General features: G+C 36.9%; 1 long non-coding RNA gene across 1 annotated transcript; it reads left to right on the top strand.

Annotated features, from left to right (window-relative positions):
- Nucleotides 1–2,254: 2,254 nt before the first annotated feature.
- LOC120349906 lies at nucleotides 2,255–9,014 on the top strand. Its single transcript, XR_005570501.1, has 3 exons — nucleotides 2,255–2,602; nucleotides 3,206–3,392; nucleotides 8,511–9,014. It is a non-coding gene; the product is annotated as an uncharacterized LOC120349906 (long non-coding RNA).
- Nucleotides 9,015–9,288: the final 274 nt, after the last annotated feature.

Here is a 9,288-nt window from a genome sequence, read left to right as displayed (position 1 = left end):
TGATGGAATTAAGTTGAACCTAAAAAGCGCTATTACGCCAGTTTCACACGGCAGAGACCTCGCTCCTGGAATATCATATTACGGAAGATCATATTTCATATTTTGCAGCTCTCCTGTACTTTCACATGGGGATCTTACGAATAAGCCGACAGATCTAACAACTACGCCGAAAGTATGACTCATCACTTTTTCTCAAAGTCTAATTTCCTTAAAAATATAGATAAAAGATTTCTGATTTCGGATTTGGATTCAGCGACCCCAAATTCTTTAAAGTGACTATTTCTTTTTCAATCAGAAAAATCTATTATGAACATACAGTATAAACATTGTGCTGATCTGAATCGATCTATGGTAATAATAGGAATTGAAAGAATAGAAAATGTCATGGCATTCCAAGTAGTGATGTCTGTGTATTAGAAGTGCTGAGTTGATAATGCATACTGAAAAAAGTCATGAATAGCTCAGACCAGCCTGGCCTGTGATGAACCTGTATAAACAATTCATAGAATTCTTAGAATTCATAGGAACAGTAAAAAAATCAATTTTATGGAAATCGATGTACATGTAACTGGATTTAGAAGATCAATACGATAATGTTCTCTATCACAATTTAATCATAGGAATGTTTAAGTGAAAACGTTGGGCGCAAACCTTCTGCCATGAGGAGACAAATAAATATATGAAAAGCTTGATACCTTGAATAGTGATCTGATATTTGTTACACATTTTTATTCTAAGACATAATATGTCTTAGACTAATTTTAATGTTTCTTCAATCGGCAGGAAAACTTGGTTTTTCAAAGTTATCTTACTCCCTTATTTTGGGGTATTTCAGAAATCAAGATAAATAACCTACCAAATTTCCTAAACGAATACGGTGTAAGTTGTATTATAATAGCTACAGTACTTACGTACTGTATAGTACAGTACCTGTTCGTTTTTACTGTATAATTATATGATAATAGAAAGCTTTATTAAAAACAGCCATAACTTCCTTGTTTTCGGATATTTTCGAAAATGGGACTTACGCTTTAAAGAATTTGGGGTCGCTGAATCCAAATCCGAAATCAGAAATCTTCTATCTATATTTTTAAGGAAGTTAGACTTTGAGAAAAAAGTGATGAGTCATACTTTGAGCAAACGTCGGCAAAGTTGTTAGATCTTGCCTCTGCTTGCCTCGAGGGGAAAAGACGTGACAAAACGAGGTTCCTGGATAGAAGTCACCATGTAAAGACACGATTTGACTCAATGTACTTCGACAAAAAAACGTGAACACTGTTCAGTGTTCAAGTTGCACGTCTCCTATCATGTGAAAGTAGCCGTACTGTATACTAGACGTATACTATCGTATAGAATGTATACTATCATTGTCAGCCTCAAGGTCACGCATTAAATGATGGAATTCGCCATAGGTCTTCCTTTTTTTATTGGTTGGATGTACCCACTGGTCCTGTGCTGTCACCGAATACAATAAAACCAGCTCATTATCACTACTTCTGCTGCTGTTGGAGTCATCAAACCAAGGTAAGCCACAAGAAAATCCAGATTCACACCATGGGACCGTCGGAGTTGACATCTTCCTGCATACTGACGGGTAACGTGGCCGGTGTAGCATCGCAACAGTCGTGGCGGTGTGAATTGGCATGTGGCTAGCATGGCCGGCGTGGCGTGCGTCCAGCCACGCACGTCATGTGATGTGTGGAATGGCCTTTAGTCTATAGCAGTTACTTCTAGTAATCCACCAAAGCTTTTTTTGTTCAGAAAACTATTCACGTCACTATTACAGCTGTTTCAAAATTACGAATCTTTTGATGATCAATCTATTCAAACCCACTGTTCAAATTGTTCTTATAGAAACAAATTATGCAAATTTTATTGAAAGTGATTGATGTTTGACGAGCTACGGATTACTAACGTAGTAACAGTTTCACTTATGTAACAATATTCATTGTTCCAATTGTGACTGATGAGGATTATGCGAATTATCATGAGAAGTCAGTCTGTTATAACAACACTTGTTTCACTGCTTTTCTGCTTTGTGTAGTGTCGACTCTGTAAGTGTGTGCGTTGAATGCACACTACTAGGAAAATCAACGATTTCCTGGAGCATCAGCTTGGTTCATGACCTTATAAGGTAAGGAATTTGTGTCCGATTGTTTATCAATCATGCCTTATTTGGTTAGGAATTTGGGAAATAGCTGTTGCTTGGTGGGAGAATGTATCTTAAATTGCAGTTCCATTCTATTGGCTTATATTCTAATGAATAATTTCAATAAAGTAGTAACAGCCAATCACAGTTAACGTTGGTTAGGTTCCTATCTAGTGAGGCCGATCACACAGCTCCTCGACAAGACAAGCGTACCGTGGGTTTCATTCAGCGTCTGTCCATTGCTGCTAGCAGAACTGAATAATGTAGTGTCAGTATTTTGTGTTAATCATAGCTTTTATGCCAGCTTTAGGCTTGTTAGTATTTGGCTGTGGAACCATCTGTTCCAATAGCATGTCTTAGTTTTTCCGCCCCAGTAAATGCTTTAATCAAAAAGAGAGGATATCAAATTTGTCACCTCACAATGGAGATTTTCCTCCTATTACCGCTACTAAGGTACGTCATAGATTTATAATATAATTAGGGAAATTATTATCGATGAAAGCTTCCATCAAAGTACTAAATTCATTGTGATAGATATATTTAAGTGTAAGTGTAATGTGATAGATTTATTGAGTTTAGTCCTTTTGATTCTCTTGTAATGGAAGATAGTAATGGTAATTCGATCTGATGAGTGATGGAAGAAAATGAACGATACATGCTCTTGTAGAAATTTGAAGTATCTATTAGAAGGAATTTAGATATTTTTGATTCAATATTATTTTGGAAGAGGAAGCTATTAACCTAAATTCAAATGACAGTATTTTGTGTTATAAATTTTATTTGTTTTGCTGATTCTAATGGAAAGCTTTCTTGATTCTTAAGAAAACACCTTTCATGTAATTTATCTTTTAAATTACACTATATGTGATTTATGTAAGAGAAGACTGAACAAAATAACAGCAATACTCGAAAGACCTTATTATGAAAAGTGATAGTATTGAATACTATGTACTCACCTCTTACTCTAATGTTAATGAACCTAAATAATGTTGAGTTTATGATATGACTGAAGTTATGTTAATTTGCGTTATCCTAGTTTATTTTTTATTCTAACAGCGGTCAATGTACGGGTCCATCAATGTTCGGGTCCATGAATGTCTCGTGAACGTGTGTCTTTCAGCCGCTGAGATGCCTCTGAATCGATGGCAATCCTAGAAGCTTGGGGTATGCTGTCTTCTGTCCCATCGGGACGTGTAGAGCTCAATCACCGAGTCTAGATTCAAATTGAAGAAGCAGCTTTGAGGTAACACTTTTTTCCAAGCTCACGCTATTGAAAACTTGCATCCTACACCTACAATCAGAGAGTATAGAATGTATAGACTGTAGTATAAAATGTTATTACATCCTATACTATCTGCCTACAGTATGCGGCAAAGAGAAACAAAATCATAGCAATTAGAAACAACAAGTGAGATGTCTCAACTTTTTCCAACTTATAATCACGGCTCTTTGCAAACTTTGATCACATGAAGAAAGTTCATTCAAAGGAATTTCATGCTTGTGTGTTCCTTCCATGTTTCTTGGTTGGCTTCCAACTCCCAAAATGGAGACTCCCACAAAGCCCAGCAACTTAATATATAAATATGATGTGAGAAAGCTGGGTAACTGAGTCATAGGAATTCGTTCGTTGAAGCTCTGATCTCGCTTTGTATGGTAAAAAGTAAATTCGTATGGCGTTTGTTGGTGGGGAGTCCTTTGCGGGAAGGTTCCACCGCCTGAATATATAATTTGAGCCGTCAATGGGCCTTACGACTGTCATACTTCAGCCGGGACCGACTCTGTGGTTTCTCAATTAGTTTCAATCAATGAGGTCTAATTTGCCCAAATAGTCCAAAAATAAATAAATTCGTAAAAACCATCATCAAGACAAACATATTCGATGGAATCCATGTGATGAAGTTGATTATAATCAATGCTTCAAGCATGAGGTGAAAAATAAACGACATAGGAGTACACGGCGTAGAAGAAATTCAATCTCATGGGTTCCTATTGAATCGCCTGGATCGTGATCCTACATCCTCAAATAGATCATTGAATAAGTTCATATAATCACTGAAGCAATACATAGACAAAACACCACAAGATTTGCTATCCAAGATTCGTTAAATAAGGTCTAGTCATATTTATAATACTGTATTTTGTATGACTTTGTATTCATTTTCAAATTAAGTAATCTAACGTTCAATTACTATATTTTTTCCAATTTGAATTTTCTCCACCAACAACGAGCAGTAAAGCCTTTTAAAACAGACTCGTTCTTGCAACTTGAATTCTTGAAATCATCAATCAATTTCGAAAATCTCATTGAAGACCTCGTAGCCACAATGTGTCAAATATCATGTGAATATTATCAACTGACTCAACTATTCCAACAAGCTCATATTCATCACTCTTGAAAATCGATCTAGTTAAATAAAGCAAGAGAATTCACCAAAATATTCTCGTACCTCGAGCTCCAACAAGCTGCGAGCTAATTTTTAAATTGACATCAAAATTTCTCGAATCATTCAACTAGATACAGAACTGAAATCTTGTTAAGGTGTTTGTGTAACGCACGAAGCCTATCACTGGGACTGGAAAGGTTCCCTGCACTCATGGAAGTTTGTTTCGTAACAAAATGAGAGAGAGAGAGAGAGAGAGAGAGAAATATACAGAGTGTGAGAGGGAGATGGAGCTTGCTTGTGTATGTTTATCCGATGGGAAAGTGAATTATGAGTTTGTGTATATTTTACAAGCATCACAGTGGGGTAGAGTGGGGCGTTTGCAAGAGAATTAGCATGATCTGGAAGTCGAAGTGAATATGACGTGTAAGTCGAAGCAGGACTGAGTCGAAGCATCATCGCGAGCCGAAGTGGGCGATTAAATTAAGTCGCATCCACTTGCTCCGTAGTACTTCTGTTCTGTGTTGCTCTGCCCTGCTCTGCTCTGCTCTGCTCACCCACACTTCACTTACCTTGCGCTCAGTTCTTAGCTTTAAGTCTCTAATAACATACAGCCGTCTACTGCTTCAACGTTTTTTCCTCTGTTTTCTGTTGGAATTCACAAGAATCAGTAAACTAGTGTCTCATACTTTTCTCCAATGGAAGAATTGTCACCCCTTCCACATCCTCGAATCCTCGATTCTCAAAATTCCTTTTTCTCTTTCTTGTTTTCATCCTCCTCCTATTCCTCTTCCTTCACCAACTCGTGCTCTTCCACCACCTCCCCCTCCTCCACCTCCTCCTCCACCACCTCCTCATCCTACTCCTCCCCCTCTTTATCATATCCTTCTTCTTCTTCTGCTCATTCCTCCTCACTAATCCCACAGACGTCAGCAAAGTTTTCACATAGTCCTTTCCCCACATCTTCCTCATCTCATTCTTCTTCCTCAACTACTTATTCTTCGTCTTCTCCACTAATCCTCTTGTCTCTCACTCGCTCACACTCCTTTTCCGAGATTTCAAAACCTCCTACCTCCATTATTATCGTCATCGTAGAAGTTAGCGTTGCTGTCATCATAGCTAACTACTATCATCACCATCATCATCAGTGATTTCTCTGTTTTTCTCATAAGCTACCACATCACTCCTGCTCGCTTCATTCCTCTCCCCGAATCCACCCCCACCACCCAACAACGACTCTCACCATCAAACTCAACAAAACACACACATACACACGAGTCGTGTGCTGGCTCCTCCTCCTGCGTTTACTTTTCAACTTAACGGCTGTAACTCAGAAGTGTCCGGAATTGTTCTACTGGCGCAACGTAATTCGATTGGTCACCAGCGCTGTTCTGTTGTACAGTTTGTCGAGCCAATATATCTCTGCTGTTGCCTCGACAACAGATAAGAAGAACACAGATAGATGGCGAAAAGAGTGTAGAGAGGAGGAAGAAATTAGCGAACAAAAGAAAAAAGATACACATCTCTAAGAGCAGGGGAACAGAGACTGACTTGAAAACAGTGACGGAAAACATTTCTAGCACGACAGAGTAAAAGATAGAGTAGAATGAGATGAGGGGTAAAGCAGATAAGATAATGGGAGAAGTTGGTGAGCAAAGATAGAAAGAGATACATTGCACAATATCGAAATACGATGGCTACGATTGTCTGTTAATTCTATTTGAGATCACGTGATTAAGCTGTGTATCTTTTGTTGCTGGATTAGTTCCTTGCAGGTTAGCCTACTCTCCCGAAGAAATTCCGATTTATTGAACAAAATGCTTCACACTCGAATTCATCGAGGGATCATAGTGGCTGAACACTGAAGTAGTGATCACATTCTTGTTTGAATTTCGATGTTGAAGAGATACAGCTCCATGTTCCAATAGGTACATTGGCTACTATTCTGTATGCAAAATAGTCAATTGAAATCTGGAACAATTATTATCAACGCATATTCTTCCCGTAATTTGAACATTGATGACAGAGCTCAACATTCATTGATAATAATTTTATTGTGATGCCCAATCGTAGGACTTCACCCATGTTACAGATTCTGTTATTCAATGTCCAAGCTTCTAGTTTACTAGAGATCGATAATGGTGATGGAGAAACTAAAATATAAATATTCTTCAGTCGTTTTCATTAAAAAATCAATTGTCTGCAAATTTACCATTCAAGATTCATATACGAGAACACTATTTATAGCAAAATGATTATTTATTTTTACAAAATTGAAGCTTTGTTGCCAAATGAGACTTTACATTATATGATTTGAGAAGTCAGTCCAGAATAGGTTCCATTTGTTTTTTAAACTAAAATATGTCAGGTTGTGTTCAGACCATAGAATCCACCAGCCATATACTTCCAGAACGTCTTCCAAAATTTATGAGAATGCTCAAACATGAGCATGCTCGATGCTCAATTCTTCTTTCCTTCCACACCAAAATGAATATATACTCAAACAGTAAACAACATTGTAACTTTATTTTGTTGAATGATTATAACTTATGTGTCCTGCCATCCTCCTGACTCATCTCACCCTTCATGAAGTTTTCATGTAGACAATCTAGAAATTATCATATGCTCAGAAAAAACTCATTGCACCTAATTTATGACTCTGTGAGTCATTATCCTTCGTTGGTTTGAATATTATCCACCAACAAGTAGAGTGGAAATTGGCATACTTTCCCCTGATGAATAATTTACCGCGAACAAAATAATCCTCTTCTTCTCCATAATACATTGTTTTGGAAATCCAAAAGTAATATTTCACTACTGCATTGTAGCTTGCTCTCTTTTTACGTCGAGCTTAGAGGAAAGCGGCACTTTTTTACCAAAGACACGTGGATTGCACAAAATCCGGATTAATGATGTTTCGTTGCTCAGTAACAACGCCACAGCCCCTACCGCCTCCTCTTGCCGCCCGACTACCTTCCCATGCCGCCTCCACCACCCTTCCTTCCCGCCTCTTGCCGCCTCTCTGGACGCTAGAGCTGCGTGATTGACGAGCCTGGTGGCGGTTCTTTAATTGGTGATGAGCATAGCACAGAATGTGGTCAGTCCTTGTCCGAGAGAGATAGATAACGAGTGAGCATAGATAACATATAGATAACATAGATAATGAGCAGAGCCACATGAGAAGGAAAGATTTGGGTGCACAACTTTGCACACTTTGAATGAGGTGGAGCGAGAGTGAAATTAAATGAAAACATTCTTTATTTGGCAGAGTTAGGACTTCAGGCGGAGAACGGAGGTATGTGAGTGAGAAATCGCGGAACAGTGAAAACAAGAATTAGAAAAACAAATAAAGGTGGATACAGAATAGGACAAGTTTGTTAATACAACTGGAGGAGTTGAGTATTTTGAGTATTCCCAATTCACTTCTACTACTATCTACTAAAACCTGTTGTTAGGTGTCTCCCGGGACGGGGATGACTCAAAATCAGATCTTGGGGGATCCCAAAAAAGGTCAGCAGTGTTAAAATGACTACTGACAACCTTTGTTGGCTATGGGGGATAGGAGCTGATTTTTTCCCCACATTTATGGGTGTTGCATCTATGGGCTTTGTGGGGGGGGAAGAGTTTACACCCCTGGATAGGGAAACAATGAATGTTGGATACTACTTCCATATCAAATCAATTACACACATCTCTACAGTGTCGATGACAAGGGCTCCATTACAATAGCCTAAAACAGCTCAAAATAGTAGTTAAGAATCTGGAATAGTTGGCTAAGTATTTTATTATTGTTCAAGTTCATAGCTGTCAACAACCAGAATTGAGCTGCTGTCAGTTATGAAAATACCCTGACAAATTGAAAATTCTCATATTCCTATTCCAAACAGAATAATGATCCTCAAAAATAAACATAAATAATGAATGGTTATCCAATATTGGAAGATGATTCTTTCGCTGAATTGTTATTTTCTTTTCTGCAGAGAAAAAGGATTCAGTTTGCATCAGAGGAAATGGGATTCTCTTAACAAGGGAAAAGAGATCAGACGAAAGAGCGAAATTCTCGATGTTTTATTGAGTTGAGCTGAGACGTCTGGCGACCTGCTGACAACATGAAGCTTTTTGAACGGTTTCACTCGACACAGGAATTTTGTCTACACTTTGTTGGAGAGAATAGCAAACAATTGTATTATGATAATAACAGGCGAGCAAGCTGTTCTATATCACTCTTCTCGAAAACTATTCTCTATCTTTCTAGGAAAAATACGCTCGTCCAGTGGTAGGAACTAATACTGTTATAGATTTACTATAAAAGTTACTCAGCCATTGGAATTAATCCAAAGATTTATTCCTGAATCTTCGATCAAATTTATTTACTTCAATAAAACTTTTGATTTAGACCAATGATGTGTAGTCTATTGAAATGATGATTTTGAATGAATTCAGTTTTAAGATAAGTTCCATTCCTTAGTTATCTTAAGAATCTTCCCAAGCTTTTTTCAATAATCAAATAATCAATAATTTATTTATTTATTTATTTATTCATTTATTTATTTATTTATTTATTTATTTATTCATTTATTTATTCATTTATTTATTCATTTATTTATTTATTCTTTATTTATTTATTTATTTATTTATTCATTTATTTATTCATTTATTTATTTATTTATTTATTTATTATTTATTTATTTATTTATTTATTTATTTATTTATTTATTTATTTATTATTTATTTATTTATTTATTTATTTATTTATTT

Source organism: Nilaparvata lugens, chromosome 2 (assembly GCF_014356525.2).
Source record: "Nilaparvata lugens isolate BPH chromosome 2, ASM1435652v1, whole genome shotgun sequence".
Taxonomy (NCBI): domain Eukaryota; kingdom Metazoa; phylum Arthropoda; class Insecta; order Hemiptera; family Delphacidae; genus Nilaparvata; species Nilaparvata lugens.
The sequence above is the reverse complement of the archived record's forward strand: the minus strand, read 5'-3'. Positions and strand labels throughout refer to the sequence as shown.